We start from the raw sequence: 23525 nt of genomic DNA, 5'->3' as shown, positions 1-23525 counted from the left end.
CTAGTGGGAAAGAAGCATTGGCAGCATGAGAGGTGAGGACAGGAGAGACCCAGACCCGGACAAGCCCGCCTTTGGAGCGCCGGTCTCGGAGGTGCAGCTGCGACGGGAGGGACTGTGTGCTGCCTTCCGGATGTTGCGTCATAGAGCAAGTGTAGACATGGCCCACGGGGTGTGATGTTGAGAGGACCTTACCTGGCATCAGTGAGGATGGGAAGAGCACTGAGGGAAATTATTTGAAAATGCCTTGATATAGAGCTTAGGTTTGAATCTTTGGTTGCTACTTTGGAGAAAGAAAAAGTTCTCTTCCTCTGTTGTAAGAGTTCACAGAAATCCTCCCAGCAATGTTCTTATAAATTGCAATGGCAGGGGACAAGAATATCACCTGATTGGAAAAGGATAGTACAAACTATTTTAAGAGCCATGAAAGGTTTATGCTTTGACACAGGGATTTCCCTCCTGGGAATTTCTCTTAAAGAAATAATCCGATAAAGGGACAAAGCTTTATGCGCTATGATATTCACTGCAGCGTTGTCTATTTTGGAGAAAATCTGAGAATTACCTAAAAGTCCAGTACGAGGAAAGCATGAAATAAGCTCATCAAATCAATGGACTGTCCTGAAACCCTTAGGAGTTATAATTAAGGACTTTATAGCAATAGTGGAAAAATTATTTGTAACACAAAAAGAAATCTAATAGGGTATTTTTTTTTTTTTAAGATTTTATTTATTTATTTGACAGAGAGAGACACAGCGAGAGAGGGAACACAAGCAGGGGGAGTAGAAGAGGGAGAAGCAGGCTTCCCGCCGAGCAGGGAGCCTGATGCAGGGCTCGATCCCAGGATCCTGGGACCATGACCTGAGCCGAAGGCAGACACCCAATGACTGAGCCACCCAGGCGCCCCTCTAATAGGGTATTACAGCTGTGTCCAATTGTGTAGCATTTGTTATTCATGTAGAGGCCAGGATTAGAAAAACTAAAGTAGCAACTTTGTGAGTGTGATGGGAATGTAGGTGATTTTCTGTTTTCTGTTTTTAGTGTTCTTTAATGGCTGTGCAACTAGAGAATTTTTTTTTGTTGTTTTTGTTTTTTGTTTTTTTGTTTTTTGACCATGCTAAGGAGAAATAGGGGTTGGATATGTGGGTAAAAGCTTTTAGTGATTCTTGTTCCTTGATCCGGGCAACCTAATTGAGATTTTGTTTAGTCTGTTCAGCAACTCCTGGTTTTTTTTTTTAAAAGAGGCTGGAGCCAGTTACTGGGGGGAATTCCAGAGAGTTAGAAATAAAACCTCTTGGAGAGTGAAGCAAACATTTGTGTTCAAATGCAGTTGCAGCAAAAAGACACTCATGTGGGTCAAGGAGCAATTTTCCAGAGGGAAAATTTGTTCTTGTTCTTGGAGATGTCAGTGAGAATACCACAGTCTGCTAGATGTCAGCTTTATCTGGGGACTAAGTATAATGGATAAGGTTGGAATGTTTGACCTTGAATGTCCTTGCGAATGCACTGAGACTGAAGGCTAACTCTGGTTGATGTAAGTGGAGATTCCTCTAGAGATTTAACAAATCTAGTTATCCCAGTTAGTGGGGAGTCATGGTCAGATGTATCTCTGAGCTGAAAGATTATACCAGCTCAGGGACAAGACTAGGTCTTAAAGAAACCTATCTAGGAAAGGCTGGTTCCCAGTCCGACCAGGAAATGTTATCCACAGTAGAAGCAACTAGAAGGAAAGGAGGTGAGAGGAGGTGAGAGAAGCTTTCCTGGAACAATGGTCACTTTCATTGAAGGAAGTGTAAGAAGGGATGGACAGAGTTGATCCATGTTTAGGTAGAAGGATTTGGTAAGAACCCAGACCCCTCTGTGGGTGTGGGGTGAACTGAAGCATGGCAGAGGGGGTGGGCATGGTGGTGGGGGCTATTGTAATTATTGTATTTCCTGAGGACACAAAATATACTTGAGGCAACACAGAACCTATGAGAAGCCAGGGCTTGACATCTGCGAGCTGCTCCTCAGGGTCCCCCATATCAGAAGTCTTTACCTATACACAGCCTGCACATAGATGAATGTACCTTCATTTAAATGGATCCCTCCCCCTTTATGTGGTTCACTGTGTGTGCCCATTAGGGGAACAAAGAAGAGGGAGTAATTAGAGATCATCTAGTTTAACAGTTTAACACCTTCACTTTTTAAAAGAAGCTGAAGTTTAGTAAAGGAAAAACAAAACAAAACGAAAAAACGTTGTGCTGTGTTGGATTCCAGGAAAGTGAATCCTCAACTCCTAGTCCAGAGGCTGCTTGCCTCTGTCATACTTTGGTTCCAGCCTGACAGCCACCAGTAGGAACTGGCATCTCTAGTGTTTTCTGATTAAAAATGTGGTTTCGGGAAGACTGGCCAGAGGTCTAATGTCCTGGGATAGGATTCGACCAGAGTTTGGGACAGAATGAGATGTGGAGATCTGTATTACCTGAGATGAAGCATAGTACAAGTGTGGGAGGCAGCCGAGTGACCTGGGGAGAAGGGGTGATAGAGGAGTTGGGGGTGGTGAATGAGGATGAAGGTGTCATGGAATCAGGGCCCTACTGGGAGCATGAAGACTGAAATACTGATGGCTCAGGTTTAGGGAAAGTGGAATTGGAAGTAATAAGCAAGCATCCCTATCAGTGGTGCAGCAAGATTGTGGCCCAGGCAGTCTGGTTTATAATCATGAAGACTCTCCCCTTTCATCTGAGCTCCTAGGGCCTGGGGTTCCTTTGGGACCTGAGGTGGTGGACACTGGTCTTCAGAAATAGGGCTTGGCCTCCTTTGACTCCTTTAAGGAAGACTCCTCTCCTCTCTTTTCCTTCCCACTCCTCTTTCTTTTTTCTTTCTTCTTTCTTCTTTTTTATTCTTAGCCGTGCCCCCATTTGTTCTTCTGGTAGATACAATCACAGATGGGACCAGGATCAACTGTAGGCAGGAGGCCAGAGTGAATGCAGGGGAGAGGAGGAGGCCTTCTGTGGGGAATGTGGAGCCAGGAAACATGGGCCATGGATGGCTGGATTTCCATACCCTGAGCTAGGCCATGGGATCACACCATGAAAAAGTGAACTGCAGACTTGATGAGAGCCTCAGAAAGCCTGGAGGAGTGAAAGGAAGCCAAAGGCCAGGCTTTGTTTGGTTAGGGCAGTACTGAGATGGCTGTTGGCACAGTGTGCAGCGGCAGGTTCTGGGAGGCTCATTTGGACAGCAGGAGAGAGAAAGCAGAATGTATTCATGAAAGGAGAACAGCTTCTGGTGCTTAGCACAAAGGGCCTTGTGTGCCTTGAGGAAGCGCTCAGACTTTGCTGGGGAGTCAGCGTGGCGCACTGTGGCATCAGCGTGCTGAGTGGGATAAGCAGCAGATCGGTATGCCTAGGATAGAGGCATAGGAAAGCTAGAAGCAGATGATGCTGGGAGGAGCCTTGGCAGAAAAGCAGGTGTGAAATCTGAGGGCCTGACCGAGGCTGAGAAAGAGTGGACAGAGAGGCAGGTATGGTAAAGGGGAAGGGAGGTCTGTTCCAGGATGAGGGAAGGGAAACCCGGGGATCATTCTCCTCTGGGATGACGATTTACTCCAAAATAATTTGTTCATAAGAAACCAGAAAGTGTTGAATGAATAAATGTTCTCCCTCTTCCAAACAAAAGTTCCAGACAACTGAGAAAACAGACAAGGAAGGAAAGCAGAAGCAACAGGAGAAGGAACTGTCACTTATAAACAAAACCCGAGTCTTCAGTGACAAAGCCCCTCTGGGGTTACGACCACCGCTACTGAGATCTCAGGCCAGTGGTGTAGCACAAAGTCCCCTTCCCTTAATAAACCAGGCAAAATCTAAGATTAGGGTGCCTTTGAGATTTAATGAAGGTGAGTGGGAAACAAAAGGTAAATAAACATATGGTAATATGTAATCAGAGAGTCTGGTGTACAAGATATGCCTGCCTGCTGGGGACACAGAATCAATCACCTCAACTCCACGATGTCCAGATTTGAGAGGAGACCCAGAGGAAAAAAGTGGTCAGTCCTTCTGAAGACAACCTATGACCTCTCTTCTAGCACCCACCTCTTCCTCAGGCACTGACATGCAGAATAACAGTTTCCTACTAGGGTGATAGATAGGTAGGTAGATAGATAGACAGACAGATACAAGACACCTGCACCTACACCTGCTTGTGTTTCTTGGCCTTTTTGCATCTTGCCCCACATTCAGGGTAGGGGCGCAAAGTCTCAGGGAATGGGTCCCTTCAGGACAACCTAGCTGTGATGTTTCCTGCTGTCTCAGTGACTGCCATCAATTCCAGGAAACAATATCTGGCATTACTTCTGATATATGAGTGTTTAGCAGAAGCTTGTGGACTAGAAGTAAGTGGCTAAAGATAAGGAGTGGGAATTCCACCGAGACCACTGGTATAGGCTATGATGTGACATCATCTTTGACTAGGACACATAGGGACCAAGGACATATGGATACGGAACAGTTGAAGGTGGAACACTGAGGGTTGGTCCTCCTACTCTCTGCATCATGTCTGACCCCCAGTCCTCTGGGTGAGTGTAGCTGGGATCCTGGCAGTAGACAGAGGGAGTCTCTAACTTGCAAAGGAAACAGACCCATTCCTGGCAGGTACTGAGCTCTCTCAAGGCTATAAATCTTAACACACCAAAGAAATGATGTTTATTTCCCCTTCTCACCAGCAGGGGAACAGAAAGAACAGCTTTAAGTGCAGGTGGGTAGGACTCTGCTGGAAAGAAGAGACTGATAGCCAACCATAAAGAGCAATACAGGCCTTTGTTTTCCAGTGTTATCTGGACTTTGGACACTTGCGTAGTACTGACAACAATAATAGCTCCCAGTAATGGCTCTTAATTTGTGCAATGCTTTTTCCATGTCATATCTCATATAATTTTCACACTAACCTGATAAGGAAGGCATTTTCATCTCAATTTCACACTTGATTAATTGGGACTAGAGAGGTTCTGTAAGTTGTTCAAGGTCCCGCAGCTAGTAACTGACAGAGTTGCTTTTGGAACTCCCGTCAGTCTGAGTCCAGAGCCTGTGTTGTCTGATCCAGTATACAGCCCTTCCTCTCTTAGCCATTTATGTCCCTGACTCTTTTGGCCGCAAGGAGGAAAGCATAGTAGCAGCACAGGGCTAGCAGAAGCCCCTCTGGGCACTGGGATGATTGCATACCCCACTTCTGGAGCATCATCTATAGACCTGGTCATCATGTGTCTTCTTTGTTCTGAAACAGCAGAGCATGTCCCCAGTACTGCAGCTGGGATAGGAGAGAGCTCACAAATTGTTCTTGGTAAGGAATGAGTGAATCAACCAGCAGATGAATGCTGCCTTTGAGAACAGTCAATGAGGAATTGTGCAAACATGTGAAGGATTTTCCATGGAGAATAAGGTTTGTCTCTAGACATTAGAAATAGACTGGCATATGGGCAGATTTTGGTTTGCTGCAGAAAAATAATTTCTAAGAACTGGAGTTGTCAATAGGGGAAATGGGCTGCCTCTGTTCCAACGCTTGTCAGGCATATTGGAAAGATGATTTCTCTATAGGTAGGAATTTGAGTAGATGGCCTCCAAGGTCTTCCTAATATTAACGGTCTACTATCCAAAGTCTTGAAGGTGGATGTCATATTTTACGCCCCATCTAGCTAAGTGCTTTGCTAGAATTGTTGATTGAATAAATGAATGAAGCTGGCCCTTGGGGTTCTCTGCAGTAACCTGAAGTAGGTGTGTGGAGCACATTCTCCTCATCCTCTCCCCACATTCTGTGACCTCATTTTCAACAGACAAGACTGAAACTCTATTGCTCAGTACGGCCCTCCAGGCTGAGGTGTTCTCAGGCATTTATGCAGACTATAAGGAGAAGATCAAAGCGACGGGGCCAGGAATGTCTTGCAGCTCTGGTGGAGGCAATGCATTCCTATTCTGGGATGGAAAAGAGAAGCACAGCCTCTGGGTGACACAGCGGACTGGCCTGGAAGGAACAGGTGCATATAAAGTCGTGTGCATGACAGGAGTGATGGAGACTAGAGAGTGGGGTCAGAATCTTACTGTCCTTGGGGTAACACCTGAGGTTCTGGAAAGCTTTTTATGGAAATCCTCCTCCACTTTCCAGGGGCTCAAATTCTTTTATGGGGAAAAAGCCTTCATTGTACATTGCACATCAAGAGCTCAAAATGTCCAAAGCAAATGACTCTTGAACATCATCTAGGTTAGACTGAAGGTGAACCTCTCTGAGGTAGGTTGTGAAGGAGAGAAATGGGGAAATGGAATATTTTGCACCCCTCCACATATTGGAGGAGGGTATATGTTCACTGCAGGATGGCCAGAGCAGTCAAAACTTCTGAGGACTAACTTTTCTCTCTCACAGTATTGCCTCAGCTAGAAGGAGAGGGTAGAGATACTCCAATTTGAAAAATGTCCCATAGGACTGACTAAAGAAGGTGGAATTTTAAAAATGGTTCATGCTTCAGGATTTTCTCTGAAATTTTGGCCCTGTAAGCTATGCCTGGGAGATTTTGGCCACCTCTGAAGGATCTTGTAGGATTCTCGAGAGCCCTGTACCCAGAGAGCATCTTCGATAGTCTCAGCAGATGGTTCTTTCTGTTCTCTGCTCCTGCCTCTCCTTATCTGAACCACTCTGATCATCTGCCTTCTTCAAGGAGCACCTGCCAACCACCGACTGTGGTTCCTGGTCAGAAATTTTAATTTCCTTAGGAAATAGAAATGTCTTTTATTTATTTTAGTGGGGGGAGGGGCAAAGGGAGAGAGAGAGAGTCTTAAGCAGACTCCACGCTGAGTGAGGAGCCTGATGCAGGGCTTGATCTCATGACCCTGAGATCACGACCTGAGCTGAAACCAAGAGTCAGAGGCTTAACCGACTGTGCCACACCCAGGCGCTCCAACAGATGTTTTCCTAACAACTTTTTTGCTGTTTACATGTAGAGTCACAATTTTGATTTGCATAGATATGGAAACTCTATACATGATACAAAATATGCTTATGTATTTAACCAAATGTTTTAAATAGTTGGAATTCTGGTTTCCAAATTCAACCATTTGGTTTCCAAATTCAAACCATTCACACCAAATCCTTGAAACCATCCCCATCAGGGCATTCACACAGGTAAGCACATTATTTCTGGCTAATGAACCTCTAAGGCTTCCCGTGTTAAGCCCTTAGCTGTTCAGGTGGCAGAGGCCTTCTGTCCCCTCTCTCACCTGGCTGAGTCTGGACTGTCCTTCATATTATGCTGCCGCATGTTGGTTGGCTTTTTCCTCTATCAAGAGTATCATCCCCTCCTTTTTCTGCTCTCCAGATTATTGTCATCCCTTACATTTCCATCTGCGGTCTCTCCCTGTTTCTGAGAAGCCTGCCCGGAGTTCTTATTGTCCTTTCCCTTCTGCTCCTTTTTCATCCCAGAGCACTTACAGTTTCTACCACCCACTTCAGATTGGCTTTTTTCTTCCTTTCTGGTACACACTGAAAATCCTGATTAGTGTTCTTACCTCAGTGGAACAAGGGCACTTCTTACCTGGGGCTGTACTTAGTAGCCATGCATGGTGCTGTCTTCAAGGGGACAGAAATCAATTAGTCTAACTCCTGCCCACCCTTCATCTCCTTTATTGATAGAGATGTGGGAGGGGAGTGATTTATCTAATTGGTAAAACTGGGAAGAATAAACGGTTTGCAAGCAGCCCAGCTCCCCCTCCTCCTGCCCCCCGACCTTGCAAAGCCTGGCTGCAGAGAATATTAATTCTCCAGGGAAAAGTCTTCAATTCTTTTGGGAGCGGTGTGCAAATCTGCTGAATTCTGTGTTTCATTTTCTAGCATATGTGGCTCTCTCACTAAATTACATCCTCCAATTTGATTTTTGTTGATAATAAAGGTAATATTTTGAGCTTCAATTTGCCATTTTACGGCTTTATTTTTAAATTTACTTAATGCTCAAATTAGGAAAGGGGAGGTGTTATCTATTAGCGACCTTAACACCAGGAAGTGATGGCCTTGGCGTAGGTTTGTGGAGGCAGGAGGCATCCATCATTCAGACTGCTTGACTACGCATGGCTCCGCCGTGACGGCTCTGTCTCAGATCATTTTGAACGGGCTCAGCCTCAGGATACGACTACTCAAGAATGGACTGCCAGCTCCCAGATGGGGTCATCTGGTAAACAGAACTTTCGGCAACATTCATTTGGTGTTTCTCAAATATCCGGGCCAGAAGTGGCATCTTGGTTTTGGCACTGGGCACATTTAGCTCTTCTTTCTGATAAAAAGTGATCAAGAGGTTTTGCTGCTTGGAGAGGCTGCCCCTGAAACTGGAAATGGGCCCAGATCACTGGGGGATGCTCGCCTTTGAGTTCACCATGGCCGAAGGTGCTGAAGTCTAGCCCATCCGAACACTGGACCCTTGTGGTCAAGTTAGAAGCAGAGAGACGGGGGAACCTGGGTGGCTCAGTTGTTAAGCGTCTGCCTTCAGCTCAGGTCATGATCCCAGGGTCCTGGGATCGAGCCCCACATCGGGCTCCCTGCTCGGCGGGAAGCCTGCTTCTCCCTCTCCCACTCCCCCTGCTTGTTCCCTCTCTCGCTGTGTTTCTCTGTCAAATAAATAAAATCTTTAAAAAAAAAATGAACCAGAGAGACCAGGATCAGGTTTCACATGATTAAGAATATAAATTTTAGGTTAAATATTCTCTCCACGAACAGCCTTACCTATTGTTGTTGCCCCCAGTGTATGGGCTTATGAAACACAAAGAGAAGTCTGAGAGCCCTGTATCAGACTGGAGATATTGCCATTAGGTGGATAAGAAACTTAATGGGTTTGGGATTAGAGTCTGACAACAGTGCGACAGACAACTCTATGAAAAGTCTTCAGTTGTCCTCTGGAGATTTAGGTACTGGGTGAATCAGAGAGCACTACTGGCTAAAGGGAGAACAGTGAAGTTTCAGGAGCTCCAGTATCTCAGGCAAAGCATTAGGTTGAATGACAACAGGCCTGCAGACAACTGAGAAAACCTGGCATCCGGGTTTTGGGAGACTTTCAAGAAGACAGGTAGGTCTGTAACTTAGAGTGTCAGGCATGGCTCCTTGAAGAGATTGCACATACAGACTGTCTGAGGGTCCCTCCCAGGGGATTGTGCCTAAGAAGTGAACTAAATTGACGCTCAGAGAAAGCTTTGCATTCAGGATGTCACTTTATAGCTCTGTATGTCTCCTGAGTTCCAGGTGCGCATCCCCAGCCCTGTGTACCCATGCTAGAGTGGCTGACTTGTCCCAGTTTGCCTGGGGTTTTAGCACTCAAAGTCCACTATCCTAGGAAACGTCTTGGTCCTGGGCAAGCCAAGATGAATGGTCACTCTATGGTGTGACATATGAATGGGGGGTCACGAAGTGTTTATTGAATGGATGAGGGCATATAAGGAAGTATCATGATACCACACAGAGGGAGAAGCACAAGCTTTAGCAGGAGATGGACCTGGGTTAGACTTCTCACCCTCACTTACTAACTCTGTGACCCTCAATAAATTATTGATCCTCCCAGACAGGTAATGTGTATAAAGCACCCGAGATAGTACTTTAATATCAGGTGCTCAGTAAATGGTAGCTCTTATATGATTTTGACATAAAAGTGATATTTGTGGGGGGGTTATGTACAGTTGCTCCTGATTCCAGAAGAGGTACGCAGAAGCCTAAAAAGGTTTGTGAGACCAGAGACCCTTTTGAGGTTTTGGTGTCTACTGTAGTTTTATGATCTGAGTCTTTCTAGGCTCTGGAGATTTGGAGGTATTTCTGTATTGCTCTTAATGCCACTGTAAAGACATTTAGAAGAGGAGGAAGGACAGCACATTTCCCTCTCCTCTTCTAAAAGCTCATCCTGCATGGGTACCTGTTTCTTGAGGGCTCAGAGCAGCTAATGGTGAGCTACCATTTGGTGTGGTATGGATAGAAGGTGAGTGGCCCACGCTATGGAGGATGTAGTTTCATAGGCTTTGACCAGAATATTGGAGATTGGAGGTATCTCAGAGTTTATCTGGCTCAATTCCTCCTTCTTGTATGTGAATAAACTAGAGGAGACCCAGAGAAGTAAGGTGATTTGTTCAATATCATACTTTGAATTAGTGGAGAGCCAGGATCAGAACCAAGATCTCCTGGGGTGCCTGGGTGGCTCAGTCGATTAAGCGTCTGCCTTCAGCTCGGGTCATAATCTCAGGGTCCTGGAATCGAGCCCCGCATTGGGCTCCCTGCTTAGCAGGGAGTCTGCTTGTCCCTCTCGCCTTGCTCTTCCCCTACTTGTGCTCTCTCTGTCTCTCTCTCGAATAAATAAATAAAATCTTAAAAAAAAAAAAAAGAACCAAGATCTCCTGATAACTAGTGTGCATATTTTCCTCTATATGTACTGCCTTTTTGTGCTCCGTGGACATAGTTTCCTTCATTATTGTTCTTGTTCATAGCATACTTTTAGATTGGAATTGGGCATGGTGCTAGTTTTCTAGTTTTGTGTCACGATTTACCAGAAACTTAGTGGTTTAAAACAACACACATTTATTATCTCACCGTTTTTGTGGGCCAGGAGTCTTGACATGGTTTAGCTAGTTCCTTTGCTCATGGTCTCCCAAGGCTGCAATCAAGATGTTGAATGGGCTATGTTCCTTTCTGGAGCTTAGAGTCTGCTTTCAAGTTCACATGCTTATTGGCAGAGTTTAGTTTCTTGTGTTTGTAGGACTCAGGTCTGTTTTCTTGCTGGTTGTCAGCCAGGAGCTGCTCTCAGCTCCTGGAGACACATTTCATTGCCTGTGACCCTCTGACAACATGGAAGCCTACTTCTTCAAGACCCGCAGAAGTATCTCACCCTTCAGAAAGGGCTCAGTTACTCTTTTTTAAGAATTTGCATCTGATTAAGTCAGGCCCACCCAAGATAATCTCCTTTTTGATTAATTCATAGTCATCTGATTTGGGACCTTAATTACATCTGCAAAGTCCCCTCACCTTTGCCAGATAATATAACCTATTCACAGGGGTGACATGGGGTCATAGTCATGATCCACGTGTGTGTCCTACCCACATTCAAGGGAAGGGGATCTTTCAGGTTTAGGGAATGGGGCAGGGATTTTGGAGGCCAGCTTAGAATTCTGCTACTACAGGCTATAGATCGAGGAAGACTTCCATGAGAGGTGATGCGTGAGCTGTGAGTTACTTGAGGATACATTATTCATGCTTCTTTTATTTAAATCTCTAATGCATAACACAGTGTCTAGTATATCATTAAGTTGTAAGTTTTTGTTATGGAGTTAAATATACATACAAAAACCCACCATGAGCAGCTTTTAGAGATTTGATAAAGCATTTCGAGCTGTAGGAACTACCACAGGGTCAGGTTTAGGAGAAAGCGAGAGAGAGATTGTGACGTCTCTATGACAATTTGCTCTACATCACTGCCAATGGATTCAGAGACTGTCACTTCCAGACCTGGTTACTGCTGCCCGTAGTATCACTTTCTAAAGCATCCTGGATACAATCTTCCCAGCAATCTTTTGATGGAAGACCCCAGGATTTCTACTGCTGACCCAGCTGACTATTTGTTGCATGGTCACTGGTTTATCTTGGCTCTCAGATGCCTCTGTATCCACTGATGTCCTGATATATCATGGATTATTACCCCAAGAATCAAGTGATAATGTTTTTATCATTTCTAGAATCCTTGAAGGAGAATTGGGATTACAGTTACTGTTCTTTGAGCTTAAAATGAGCTTCAATCAAGAGGAGGAATGAAAATTGCTTAAGTCAGACCCCACAGTTAAAGGTAAAAAATGCCTAGATTCTTTGAAAACTTTAGTTTGAAAGCATTTCTAGTGTTCAGCTCAGCTAAAGGGAAGGGTGCTTTGTTACAGAATACAATGACAGCTCTGGAAAATAGCAGCCTCTATGGCTTGCTGACACTGGGAACATAGATGTAGGAGGGGGAATAGTTTTATGAAAATCTACCTTATTTGGAAAAGGCCTTGCTTTAAGTAAAATAAAAAAAGGGCCTTGAGCTTTGTAAGTTTGGAAATGAATAGAAATAGATATTACTCGACAGACCTACCTAGTGTGTGCACGTGGGGGCCAGGATAAGAGGACTGCATTACACTGTTTTTTTCCTCTACAGGGTTGAATATAGCTCATTCTGATAAATTTTTAGTTCAACTGTTGATCCACTTTCTATTTTTTCTGTGTCCTTTACTCCAAATTATCTTTTTTTTTTGCTCTTTTCCAGTAACTTGGTGTAGAAATAATATTATAAATGTAGGATTTTATTAAAAATAGAAATGAACACACACGCGCACACACACACCACTGCCATCATCACCATCATGGATCTTTAGGAAACTCCCCAAATGCACCATCTTTTTTCTGTGTGCGCGCACACGTGTGTGTGCGCAGGCATGCACGCACGCACGCATGCACTCTTTGGAATTTCTGCTATACCTCAAGCGGTTAGCTGTTTTCCTGATCTCAGTTCTGGGGGGTTCGGGCTTCTTTGCATGCTCCCTTGGGCTGTTCTACATGGGAACCTCATCTCCTTAATCCAGTTTCATTCCCAAACGCGTGCAAATGCTAATGAGTTTCACTAGACTTTGAGGGATGGTTTGGTTGGTCTTACTGTATGGTGTAGCTTTCTGCCCTCACACTGAGTCCCTCTCTTCTCTCTCTCTGTCTTTTCTTGCCTTTGCCTACCTCCTGAGTTGCCTTAGAAGCTCCAAATTCTTCCTGTCATTAAGCTTTTTTCTTCTTCCTCTAAAGTCTCGGTGCCAGCTAACTCTTAGTTCTTAGTTTGAGTAGGGAGAGGTGGGGGCCACTTCCTACCCACGCACTTAACAAAGTTTTTTTTAAAGATTTTATTTATTTGTTTTGGGGGGGAGCACAGACATGCGCAGTTGGGGGTGAGGCGGAGAGAGAGGGAGAGAGAATCTCCAGCAGACTCCCCGCTGAGCGTGGAACCAGACAAGACACAAGGCTCGATCCTAGGACCCTGAGTTCATGACCAGAGCTGAAACCGACAGTAAGATGCTTAACCAGCTGAACCACCCAGGCACCCCAAAGTTTTTTTTTTTTTTAATCTTTTTTCCTTAACATGCACTGTAGTGTTAGCTGTTAAGATTAAAACATTTTCTCCATGTTGATATGTATGATGATATGTATTACATGAATATGTATATATGTATATGTTCAGAATACATATACATATATGAGGAAAATCGCAATAGAAAAACAGAAAATATTCCCTCTCTCTGTCTCTCACACACAAACACACACACGTGCGTGCGCACATACCCATACACACAAAGGAAATACACCAAAATGTTAACAATGGTCATCTCTGAGTAGTGGGTTTATGGGTGATTTTTGTTTGTCCTCGTCCTTTACTGCATGCTATTTTAACATTTATGCATGTATTATTTGCAACATGAAAAGCAATAAAAAAACCTAAAATGTAACAGAAAGAGTACAATGAGATACCCATAAATCCTGCTTGCTGTCCCATAGAATGTGCTGCCCCAGTAAGCAGGGGAGGTGAGAGACCGCGTTCTGATGTAGTCCATTGTGACCTCGGGAGACCATTTCTCCTCTTTCAGTTCATGAAGACAGAAAACTGACCATTGATTTGATAAGTGGAGGTCCTTGGTGATCTTGAAAGAACTGTTTCAATGCTGTGGTGGGGAAAATTCTGATTTCTAAGTGGTTTATATATATCGTCTGCAAGAAAGTAGTTGACTTACAGTCTCCTAGGAATAATAAGTCCCTTTAAAACTTGTTGGCAAAATAAAATTGGACAGCTTATGTACATGCAGTCACCTTGCATTCCTAAATGTTAGTTTTCCCTCCCTATGGAACAGAGTTTTTCTAAACTTTGCCCTTGGGGTTAGATTCATGACCTTGCTGTCGTTGGTAGCACCAGCCAACTGGTCCAGTTGATCACTAAGCCATCCATAGTGTCATCTGCAATTCCTATTTTGAGGCGTTTTTGCCATGATGTTATATTTAGGCAGCTTTCCTGCAGCTTAAGGGAAAGCAGGCTTTTCTGTGTCAGGTAAGAAAATCACTTATTGGACCATTGTTTTTCCACTCTGATATGGAGGCAGAAGCTGACCATATGCCATGTTGTCAACTATGCAACTAGGTCCTTGATCAGCCAAGATGACACATAACAGGTTGAACAGGAATGGCCACAGGGATCTGGAGAAGATGCCATTGGGAGTTGACAATTTTGTATATTGTATATTCTGTATATTTTCAATTTTGACTTTCCCATTTCCCTCTCCATCTCGAAATTTAGGCCTAAAGATAAATCATCTCATTAGGCGGGGGCTAAAAAAAGGTTATTAAATATATGCCAGCATTTGACCTGCATGGGGGTGACAGAGTCCCAAAGTGAGCTAACTTCATTCTCTGATGCAAAAGCCATAACCCAAAGAGAACAGTGCTGCAAAAATCATGTAGGGAAAACCAGCAGGTGGCGCTGCTGCTCCGTATGTCTCTTCAGAGGCACACACATGTGCGTAGAGAAGTTGCATTTCAAAAGGCGGAGAAGTGTTTTAATGATGCCCATGCAAGGGTCTGCTGAAAAGAGTAGCCCCTTGTTGTGTCAGTCAGAAGTAAGCTCATCTTGGAAGGGGCTTAGCTCATTTGATCTTGGAAACTGAAGACTTAGCTCCACCAAAAAGAATGGAAATCAGAGGGAGATTTGCAAAGAGCACAGCTTTCAATTCCCCCATGGAGAAATAAGGTTAGTGGTCTGGAGACAGCAAGCAAAAAACAGCACAACTAAAGACATTAGCCTTGGAGAGCCCTGAGGTTAATGTGGACGATAAGAGCTGCAAAACCCTACTACATGCTAATTTGGTTTGTTAACTTATTACATCCTTGAGAGAATATTTTTTTTTCTCCGGACTGGATGAAGAATTCCCTTGAGCAACAGAGGTTTTTGTATCAGGAGATTAAGTAGCACAGAAAATTACAGCCCTGAATTTGTGCTGTTTGAGTTAAGGTGGTGTCAGCATTCCTATTTTAAGCCATTATTTTCAAGGCTGTGAGTTTGCCTGGGACATACTGATTCAGTCCAAGTATCACCTCAGCGCAGGACGTGTGTGGTGTGGTAGACTCTTGTAGAAAAGCAGAATCACTACAGGGGAGATGGGTTATAGGAGTTGGCTTCCTCTCACTCTTAAACAAAAAATACAACAGAAGTAAGTTAAAAATCCACTGCAGAAACATGTAATGAGTTAGAAAAAATGTTGGAATAAGATTTGTAGTGCAAAGACTTAGTGCTCATGCGTGAAAACAGAATTGACAAAATGCACACTTATTAGCTTTTAATGATTACTTGGGCCAGTGATCTATGGACTGAGATAGATCTCCTCGAGACTGTAATGGCCCTAAAGGGTGTCTGGGTAATAAATACATATTTTCGGAATTGGTTAGCACACGGCCGGGAGCGTTACTCGGGAAGGCCCACTGGCTGGGTTATATGATAACATAGCAATCATAAGGGATGGAAGGTAATAAACACCTGCAGAGGTTTTATTATGGTTCAGACTCTATTCTCTGTATTAGTTTACTCCCACGACGACGCCTACAATAACCCTTGTACAATAGGATTTATTATTCCCATTTTAGAGATGGAAAAAAAAAAACTGAGGCTGTATGAGGTGAAGCAGCTTTCCTTGGGTATTCAGTTGGAAAGTGCCTGGGACTTAAACTCAGGATTATCTGGTCTGAGGCTCATAATCCTTCCACAGTAATACCTCATGTATCTGCTCCTTAGAGGATATTTCATTCCCTTCCCATTGATCATTGTTTTTGACAAGGGTGCCTAGTCTCAGTTTCCTTGTCTATAGAATAAGGATAATATCATCAGCTTCTCAGGGTTGGTGTGGAAACCTCTCAGCACAGGGCCTAACACACAGAAAGCACACCACATCTGCTCCCCACCATTATATTATTATTATTATTATTATTAAAGATTCATTTATTTTAGAGAGTGTGTGCATGAGGAGGGGAGGGCAGAGGGGAGAGAGAGAATCTCAAGCAGACTCTGTGCTGATCACAGAGCCCAACACGGGGCTCGATCCCACAACCCCACGATCACGACCTGAGCTGAAAGCAAGAGTTGACGCTTGACCAAGTGAGCCACCCAGGCGCCCCTGCTCCCCACCATTATTGCTGTTACATTTGAGATGAAATGAAAAACAAGGCTATGGTAAACAGTGTGCTTTGTAACTAGACCGTTCAGCATTTAAGGCAATTATGCCACAGAAGTGTTAGTTTCCTCAATTTTCTCAGATTCATGAGGTGCAAGAGTAGAGTGCATACATTGATTTTCCAGCCAATAAGTAGACAAAGCCCAAGAAAGGAAAACAGGCATGGAAAATTGCATGTCGATACTCAGAGAAACAAGGTGATTGTGGTAATTGAGTGGAACCAAAAGAAGTCACGTGTGTGATTATTGGCTGCCCTCAGGGTATCAGTATTGCACTTTGTCATGGTCTTTGCATAGACTGGGAGGGAGAGGATCATGTAGATATACCTTCATCTCAAATCATTAGGGTCCATTTAATTAATAATTTTATTTTTTATTATTTTCTTAATTTAAATTCAATTAGTCAACATGTAGTACATCATTAATTTCTGATATAGTGTTCAGTGATTCATCAGTTGCATGTAACACCCAGTGCTCATCACATCATGTGCCCTCCTTAATGCCCATCACCCAGTGACCATCCCCCCATCCACCTCCCCTTTAGCAACCCTCAGTTTGTTTTCCAGAGTCCAGAGTTTCTCATGGTTTGTCTCCCTCTCTGATTTCTTCCCATTCAGTTTTCCCTCCCTTCCCCTGTGGTCCTCTGCACTATTTCTTATGTTCCACATATGAGTGAAACTTCATGGTAACTGTCTTTCTCTGATTGACTTATTTCACTCAGCATAATCCCCTCCAGTTTCATCCATGTTGGTGTAAATGGTAGGTATTCATCCTTTCTGATGGCTGAGTAATACTCCATCGTGTTACATGAACCACATCTTTATTCATTCATCTGCTGAAGGACATCTTGGCTCCTTCCACAGTTTGGCTATTGTGGACATTGCTGCTATGAACATTGGGGTGCAGGTGCCCCTTCATTTCACTACATCTGTATCTTTGGGGTAAATAAATACACAGTAGTGCAATTGCTGGTTCATAGGGTAGCTCTATTTTTTAACTTCTTGAGGAATCTCCATACTATTTTCCAGAGCGGCTATACCAGCTTGCATTCCCAGCAATGTAAGAGGATTCCCCTTTCTCCACATCCTTGCCAACATTTGTTGTTTCCTGTCTTGTTAATTTTAGCCATTCTAACTGGTGTGAGGTGGTATCTCATTGTGGTATTGATTTGTATTTCCCTGATGCCAAGTGATGTGGAGCATTTTTTCATGTGTCTGTTGGCCATTTGTATGTCTTCTTTGGAGATATGTCTGTTCAGGTCTTCTGCCTATTTCTTGACTGGATTACTTGTTTTTTGGGTGTTGAGTTTGATAAGTTCTTTATAGATCTTGGGTACCAGCCCTTAATCTGATATGTCATTTGCAAATATCTTCTCCCATTCTGTAGGTTGCCTTTTAGTTTTGTTGATGTTTTCCTTTGCTGTGTAGAACCTTTTTATCTTGATGAAATCCCAATAGTTAATTTCTGCTTTTGTTTCCCTTGCCTTTAGAGACGTGTCTTGCAAGAGGTTGCTGTGACTGAGGTTGAAGAGGTTACTGCCTGTGTTCTCCTCTAGGATTTTGATGGATTCCTGTCTCACATTTTGAGTTTATCTTTGTGTATGGTGTAAGAAAATGGTCTGGCCTGATTCTTCTGCATGTGGCTGTCCAATTTTCCCAGCACCATTTATTGAAGAGACTGTCTTTTTTCCATTGGATTTTCTTTCCTGCTTTGTCGAAGATTAGTTGACCATAGAGTTGAGGGTCCATTTCTGGGTTCTCCATTCTGTTCCATTGATCTATGTGTCTATTTTTGTGCCAGTACCATACTGTCTTGATGATTACAGCTTTGTAGTATAGCTTGAAGTCAAGCATTCTGATGCCCCCAGCTTTGGCTTTCTTTTTCAACATTCCCCTGGCTATTCAGGGTCTTTTCTGGTTCCATACAAATTTTAGGATTGTTTGTTCCAGCTCTGTGAAAAATGTCGATGGTATTTTGTTAGGGATGGCACTGAATGTGTAGATTGCTCTGGGTAGCGTAGACATTTTAGCAATGTTTATTCTTTCAATCCATGAGCATGGAATGTTTTTCCATCTCTTTGTGTCTTCCTCAATTTCTTTCATAAGTGTTCTGTAGTTTTTAGAGTACAGACGCTTTACCTCTTTGGTTAGGTTTATTCCTAGGTATCTTATGGTTTTTGGTGCAATTGTAAATGGGATCAATTCCTTAATTTCTCTTTCTTCAGTCACATTGTTAGTGTATAGAAATGCAACTGATTTCTGTGCATTGACTTTGTATCTTGCCATGTTGCTGAATTGCTGTATGAGTTCTAGCAATTTTGGGGTGGAGTCTTTTGGGTTTTCCACATGATACTTTTTTCATGTCATCTGCCAGGAGTGAGAGTTTGACTTCTTCTTTGCCAATTTGAATGCCTTTTATTTCTTTTTGTTGTCTGATTGCTGAGGCTAAGACATCTAGTACTATGTTGAACAATAGTGGCGAAAGTTGGCATCTCTGTCATGTTCCTGACCTTAAGGGAAAAGCTCTCAGCTTTTCCCCATTGAGAATGATATTCACTGTGGGCTTTTTGTAGATGGCTTTTTATGATATTGAGGTATATTCCCTCCATCCCTACACTTTGAAGAGTTTTAATCGAGAAAGGATGCTGTACTTTGTCAAATGCTTTTTCTGCATCAGTTGAGAGGATCATATGGTTCTTGTCTTTTCTTTTATTAATGTGATCTATCACGTTGATTGATTTGCAAATGTTGAACCACCCTTGCATCCCAGGAATAAATCCCACTCGGTTGTGGTGAATAATCCTTTTAATGTACTGTTGGATCCTACTGGCTAGTATTTTGGTGAGAATTTTTGCATCCATGTTCATCAGGGATATTGGTCTGTAATTCTCCTTTATGGTGGGGTCTCTGGTTTTGGGATCAAGGTAATGCTGGCCTCATAGAACGAGTTTGGAAGTTTTCCTTCCATTTCTATTTTTTGAAACAGCTTCAGTAGAATAGGTATTATTTCTTCTTTAAATGTTTGGTAGAATTCCCCTGGGAAGCTATCTGGCCCTGGACTCTTGTTTTTCGGAAGGTTTTTGATTACTCTTTCAATTTCCTTGCTGGTTATGGGTCTGTTTAGATTTTCTATTTCTTCCTTTTTCAGTTTTGGTAGTTTATAAGTTTCCAGGAATGCATCCATTTCTTCCAGATTGCCTCATTTGTTGGAATATAGTTGCTCATAGTTATGTTCTTAAAATTGAATTTCCTTGGTGTTGGTCGTGATCTCTCCCCTTTCATTCATGATTTTATTAATTTGGGTCCTTTCTCTTTTCTTTTGGATAAGTCTGGCCAGGGGTTTATCAATCTTATTAATTCTTTCAAAGAACCAGCTTCTAGTTTCGTTGAACTGTTCTATTGTTCTTCTGGTTTCTATTTCATTGATTTCTGCTGCAATCTTTATTATTTCTTTTCTCCTGCTTGGTTTAGGCTTTATTTGCTGTTCTTTCTCCAGGTCCTTTAGGTGTAAGATTAGCTTGTATATTTGAGATTTTTCTAATTTTTTGATAGAGGCTTGTATTGCAATGTACTTCCCTCTTAGGACCACTTTTGCTGTATCCAAAAGGTTTTGAACAGATGTGTTTTCATTCTCATTAATTTCCATGAATTTTTAAAATTCTTCTTTAATTTCCTGGTTGACCCATTCATTCTTTAGCAGGATGCTCTTTAATCTCCAAGTGTTTGAGTTCCTTTCAAATTTCCTCTTGTGATTGAGTTCAAGTTTCAAAGCATTGTGGTCTGAAAATATGCAGGGAATAGTCTCAGTCTTTTGGTATCGGTTGAGACCTGATTTGTGACCCAGTATGTGATCTATTCTGGAGAAAAGTTCCATGTGCATTAGAAAAGAATGAGTATTCTGTTGTTTTAGAATGGAATGTTCTGTATATATCTGCGAAGTCCATCTGGTCCAGTGTGTCATTCGAAGCCCTTGTTTCTTTGTTGATCTTCTGCTTAGATGATCTGTCCATTGCTGTGAGTGGGGTGTTGAAGTCCCCTACTATTAATGTATTATTATCAATGTGTTTCTTTACTTTGGTTATTAATTGGTTTATATAATTGGCTGCTTCCATGTTGGGGGCATAAATATTTACAATTGTTAGATCTTGTTGGCTAGTCCCTTTAAGTATGATATAGTGTCCATCTTCATCTCTTACTACAGTCTTTGGTTTAAAATCTAATTTGTCTGATATGAGGATTGCCACCCCAGCTTTTTTTTGAGGTCCATTAGTGTGGTAAATTGTTCTTCACCCCCTCACTTTCAGTCTGGAGGCATCTTTAGGTCTAAAATGAGTCTCCCGTAGACAGCATATGGATAGGTCTTGCTTTTTTATCCAATCTGATACCATGTGTGTTTTGATTGGGGCATTTAGCCCATTTACAATCAGAATAACTATTGAAAGATATGAATTTAGTGCCCTTGTACTGCCATTGTAAAGTCCCTGTTTCTGTAGATTGTCTCAGTTTCTTTCTGGTCTGGGTTACTCTTGGGGTCTCTCTTCGCTTACAGGATCTCCCTTAATATTTCTTGCAGGGCTCTGGTTTGGTGGTCACATATTCTTTAAGTTTCTGTCTGTCCTGGAAGCTCTTTATGTCTCCTTCCGTTCTGAACGACAGCCTTGCTGGATAAGGTATTCTTGGCTACATGTTCTTTTCATTTAGTAACCTGAATATATAATGCCAGCCCTTTCTGTCCTGCCAGGTTTCTGTGGATAGGTCTGATGTTAATCTGATGTTCCTCCCTCTGTAGGTAAGGAACCCCCTGTCTTGAGCTGCTCTCAGGATTCCCTTTTTTTTTTTTCTCTAAAATTTGCAAGCTTCACTATTATATGTCGGGGTGTTGATCTATTTTTATTGATTTTGGGAGGGGTCCTCTCTGCCTCTTGGACATGAATGCTGTTTCCCTCCCCAGATTAGGGAATTTCTCAGCTATGATTTGCTCAAATATATCTTCTGGCCCTCTCTTTCTCTCTCTTCCCCTTCAGGCACACCAATAATTCTGTAACTGGTTTGTTTCAAGGCATCATTAATTTCTCAAGCCTTTCTTCATGGGCTATTAGTTGTTTTTCTCTCTTTTCCTCAACTTCCTTCCTTTCCATCAGCCTGTCTTCTAGATCACTTACTCTCTTTCCTGCCTCATTCACCCTAGCTGTTAGAGCATCCGATTTAGACTTCATCTCAGTTATGGCATTTTTAAATTCGGCTTAATTAGATCTGATTTCTGCACTTAGAGATTCTCTACTGTCTTTTATGCTTTTTTTCAAGCCCAGCTATTAACTTTATAATTGCTATCCTGAATTCCATCCATATCCTGCCATTCCATTCCATCCATATCTTACTTATATCCATATCGATTAAATTTGTGGCAGAGAACATTACCTCTGGTTCTTTCTTTTGTGGTGAATTCCTCCTTCTAGTCATTTTGCCCAGAGCAGAATGGGTGTTCGAGTGAGAGAGTCCAAAATATCAACCACGACCCAAGCAAAATACACACTAGACAAATCCAAAGCTGTAGGAAGCCAAAAAAGAAAAGCAAACAATATCAAAGCAAAACAGAATGAAAAAGAAAAAGAGAAAGAAAAAAAGAAGGGGGGAAGGGAGAGTAAAATATCTCAGGGTGGACAAAGCAGGGTGATCCACTTGTTCCTGAGTGTATTTTGGTCTATATGTTAGAAGACACTAAATCCAAAAATTGCAAAGAAAACAAAACTTATATATATATATATATATATTCAAAAATAAAATTGAATAGAGTGGAAGAAGGCCAAAAATGAAGCATGTATTTATAAAATGTAGATGTAAAAAATAAAAGTTAAGAAGTGACTTAAAAACATAGAATTGGTAAAATAAGAAACTAGTTGAAATGGGAAAAAAGAAAAAAAGAAATTGAAAATATTAGACTGAAGGATAAGGAATCATGAGAAAAAACCTCAATCTCTATATACTATTTTCCCCTGGCATTGGCGTTTTACAGTCTTGTGAGATCCATAAAGTCATTTGCACCTGATCCTCCAGTTTGTCTGCTGGGGGAGGGGCCTGCTGTGCTGCTTCTCAGGTGTCTTTATCTGGGCGGAGTTGCACCACCCCTTGCCAGGGGGCTGGGCTCAGTGTAAGCTGGTCCTCTGTGTGGCTTTTGTTCCCTGGAGGCTTTCTGCACCTCTTTAGAGGATCAGAATAAAAATGGCCATGCCCCGATCTGGCCCCAGAGCTGAAATATCATGGTCCCCCCTCTTCAACAAACCCTCTGAGACAAACAGTCTTCACCTTTGTGTGTGCCATACTCCTCAGACTCCTGCGGTGCGGGCCCATAGCAATCTTCCCAGGGCTGTGGGGGGGGGGGGGTTGGGGGGAGACCGAGGGACCCACATCACTGCCCTTTTTGTGCCTTGAGGCTGGGAGCAGTCTCAGGCTTGTGCACGTACCCATTCAGCTGATCCTGGGGGATGGCTGAGTGTCACCCTACTGTCCTTTCTGGGCCACCACTAAGAGCTGTTGCCTGGTAGTGGGCGCACCCATTTGGCCCCTCCCAGGAGATGGCAGATAGTCAGCGTGTTCCAGTCCTTTTCAGGGTGTTCAGGGGGAGAGCGGTCACCCGACCAGCCTGGTTTGTGGTTTATGGCTACCCGAGCTGAGAGTCCCCTCCTGGGCTCGCTGACTGTAACCAGTTTCCCCGCTCCACTGCTTGGGCAGTCTACCAGCTCAGGCACCTCAGGAGTCCTTCTGTGACTCCTGGGATCCTGAGACCACACTGACCCACCTAGAATTCTGCCCATTTCATCCCCTGAGCCCCTTTGAAGCAGGGATGTCTCTCAATGGAGCAGATTTCTAAGGGTTCCGATTTTGCCCTCCAGGGTTATATCACTTTCCAGTAGACAGCTTATGGAGGCTCCCCCCACCTCCGTTTCTCTTCCAATATCTCCCCACAGATTCACCTCTCCGCACCTCCTACCTTGCAAAAAGCAGTCGCTTTTCTTCTCGTAGAGTTCTAGATGTATTTTCTTACATCTCAGGCTGAATTCATGGGTGTTCAGAATGGTTTGATAGATATCCAGCTAAATTCAAGGGACCAGATGAAACGTGGTCCCCTACTCTTCTGCCATCCTGCCTTATAATAGTAGGGTCCATTTTAAATGGACCATTATACACAGGCAATGAAGTAGTTTCAGAGAAATAGAAAGGCTACCAAGAGTTTGACGTAAGTCTGTGTATATAATTGTGGTTCAGTCTTCCAC

This window comes from Phoca vitulina, unplaced genomic scaffold (genome assembly GCF_004348235.1).
Source record: "Phoca vitulina isolate PV1807 unplaced genomic scaffold, GSC_HSeal_1.0 scaffold75, whole genome shotgun sequence".
Taxonomy (NCBI): Eukaryota; Metazoa; Chordata; class Mammalia; order Carnivora; family Phocidae; genus Phoca; species Phoca vitulina.
Note: the sequence above shows the minus strand (reverse complement) of the source record.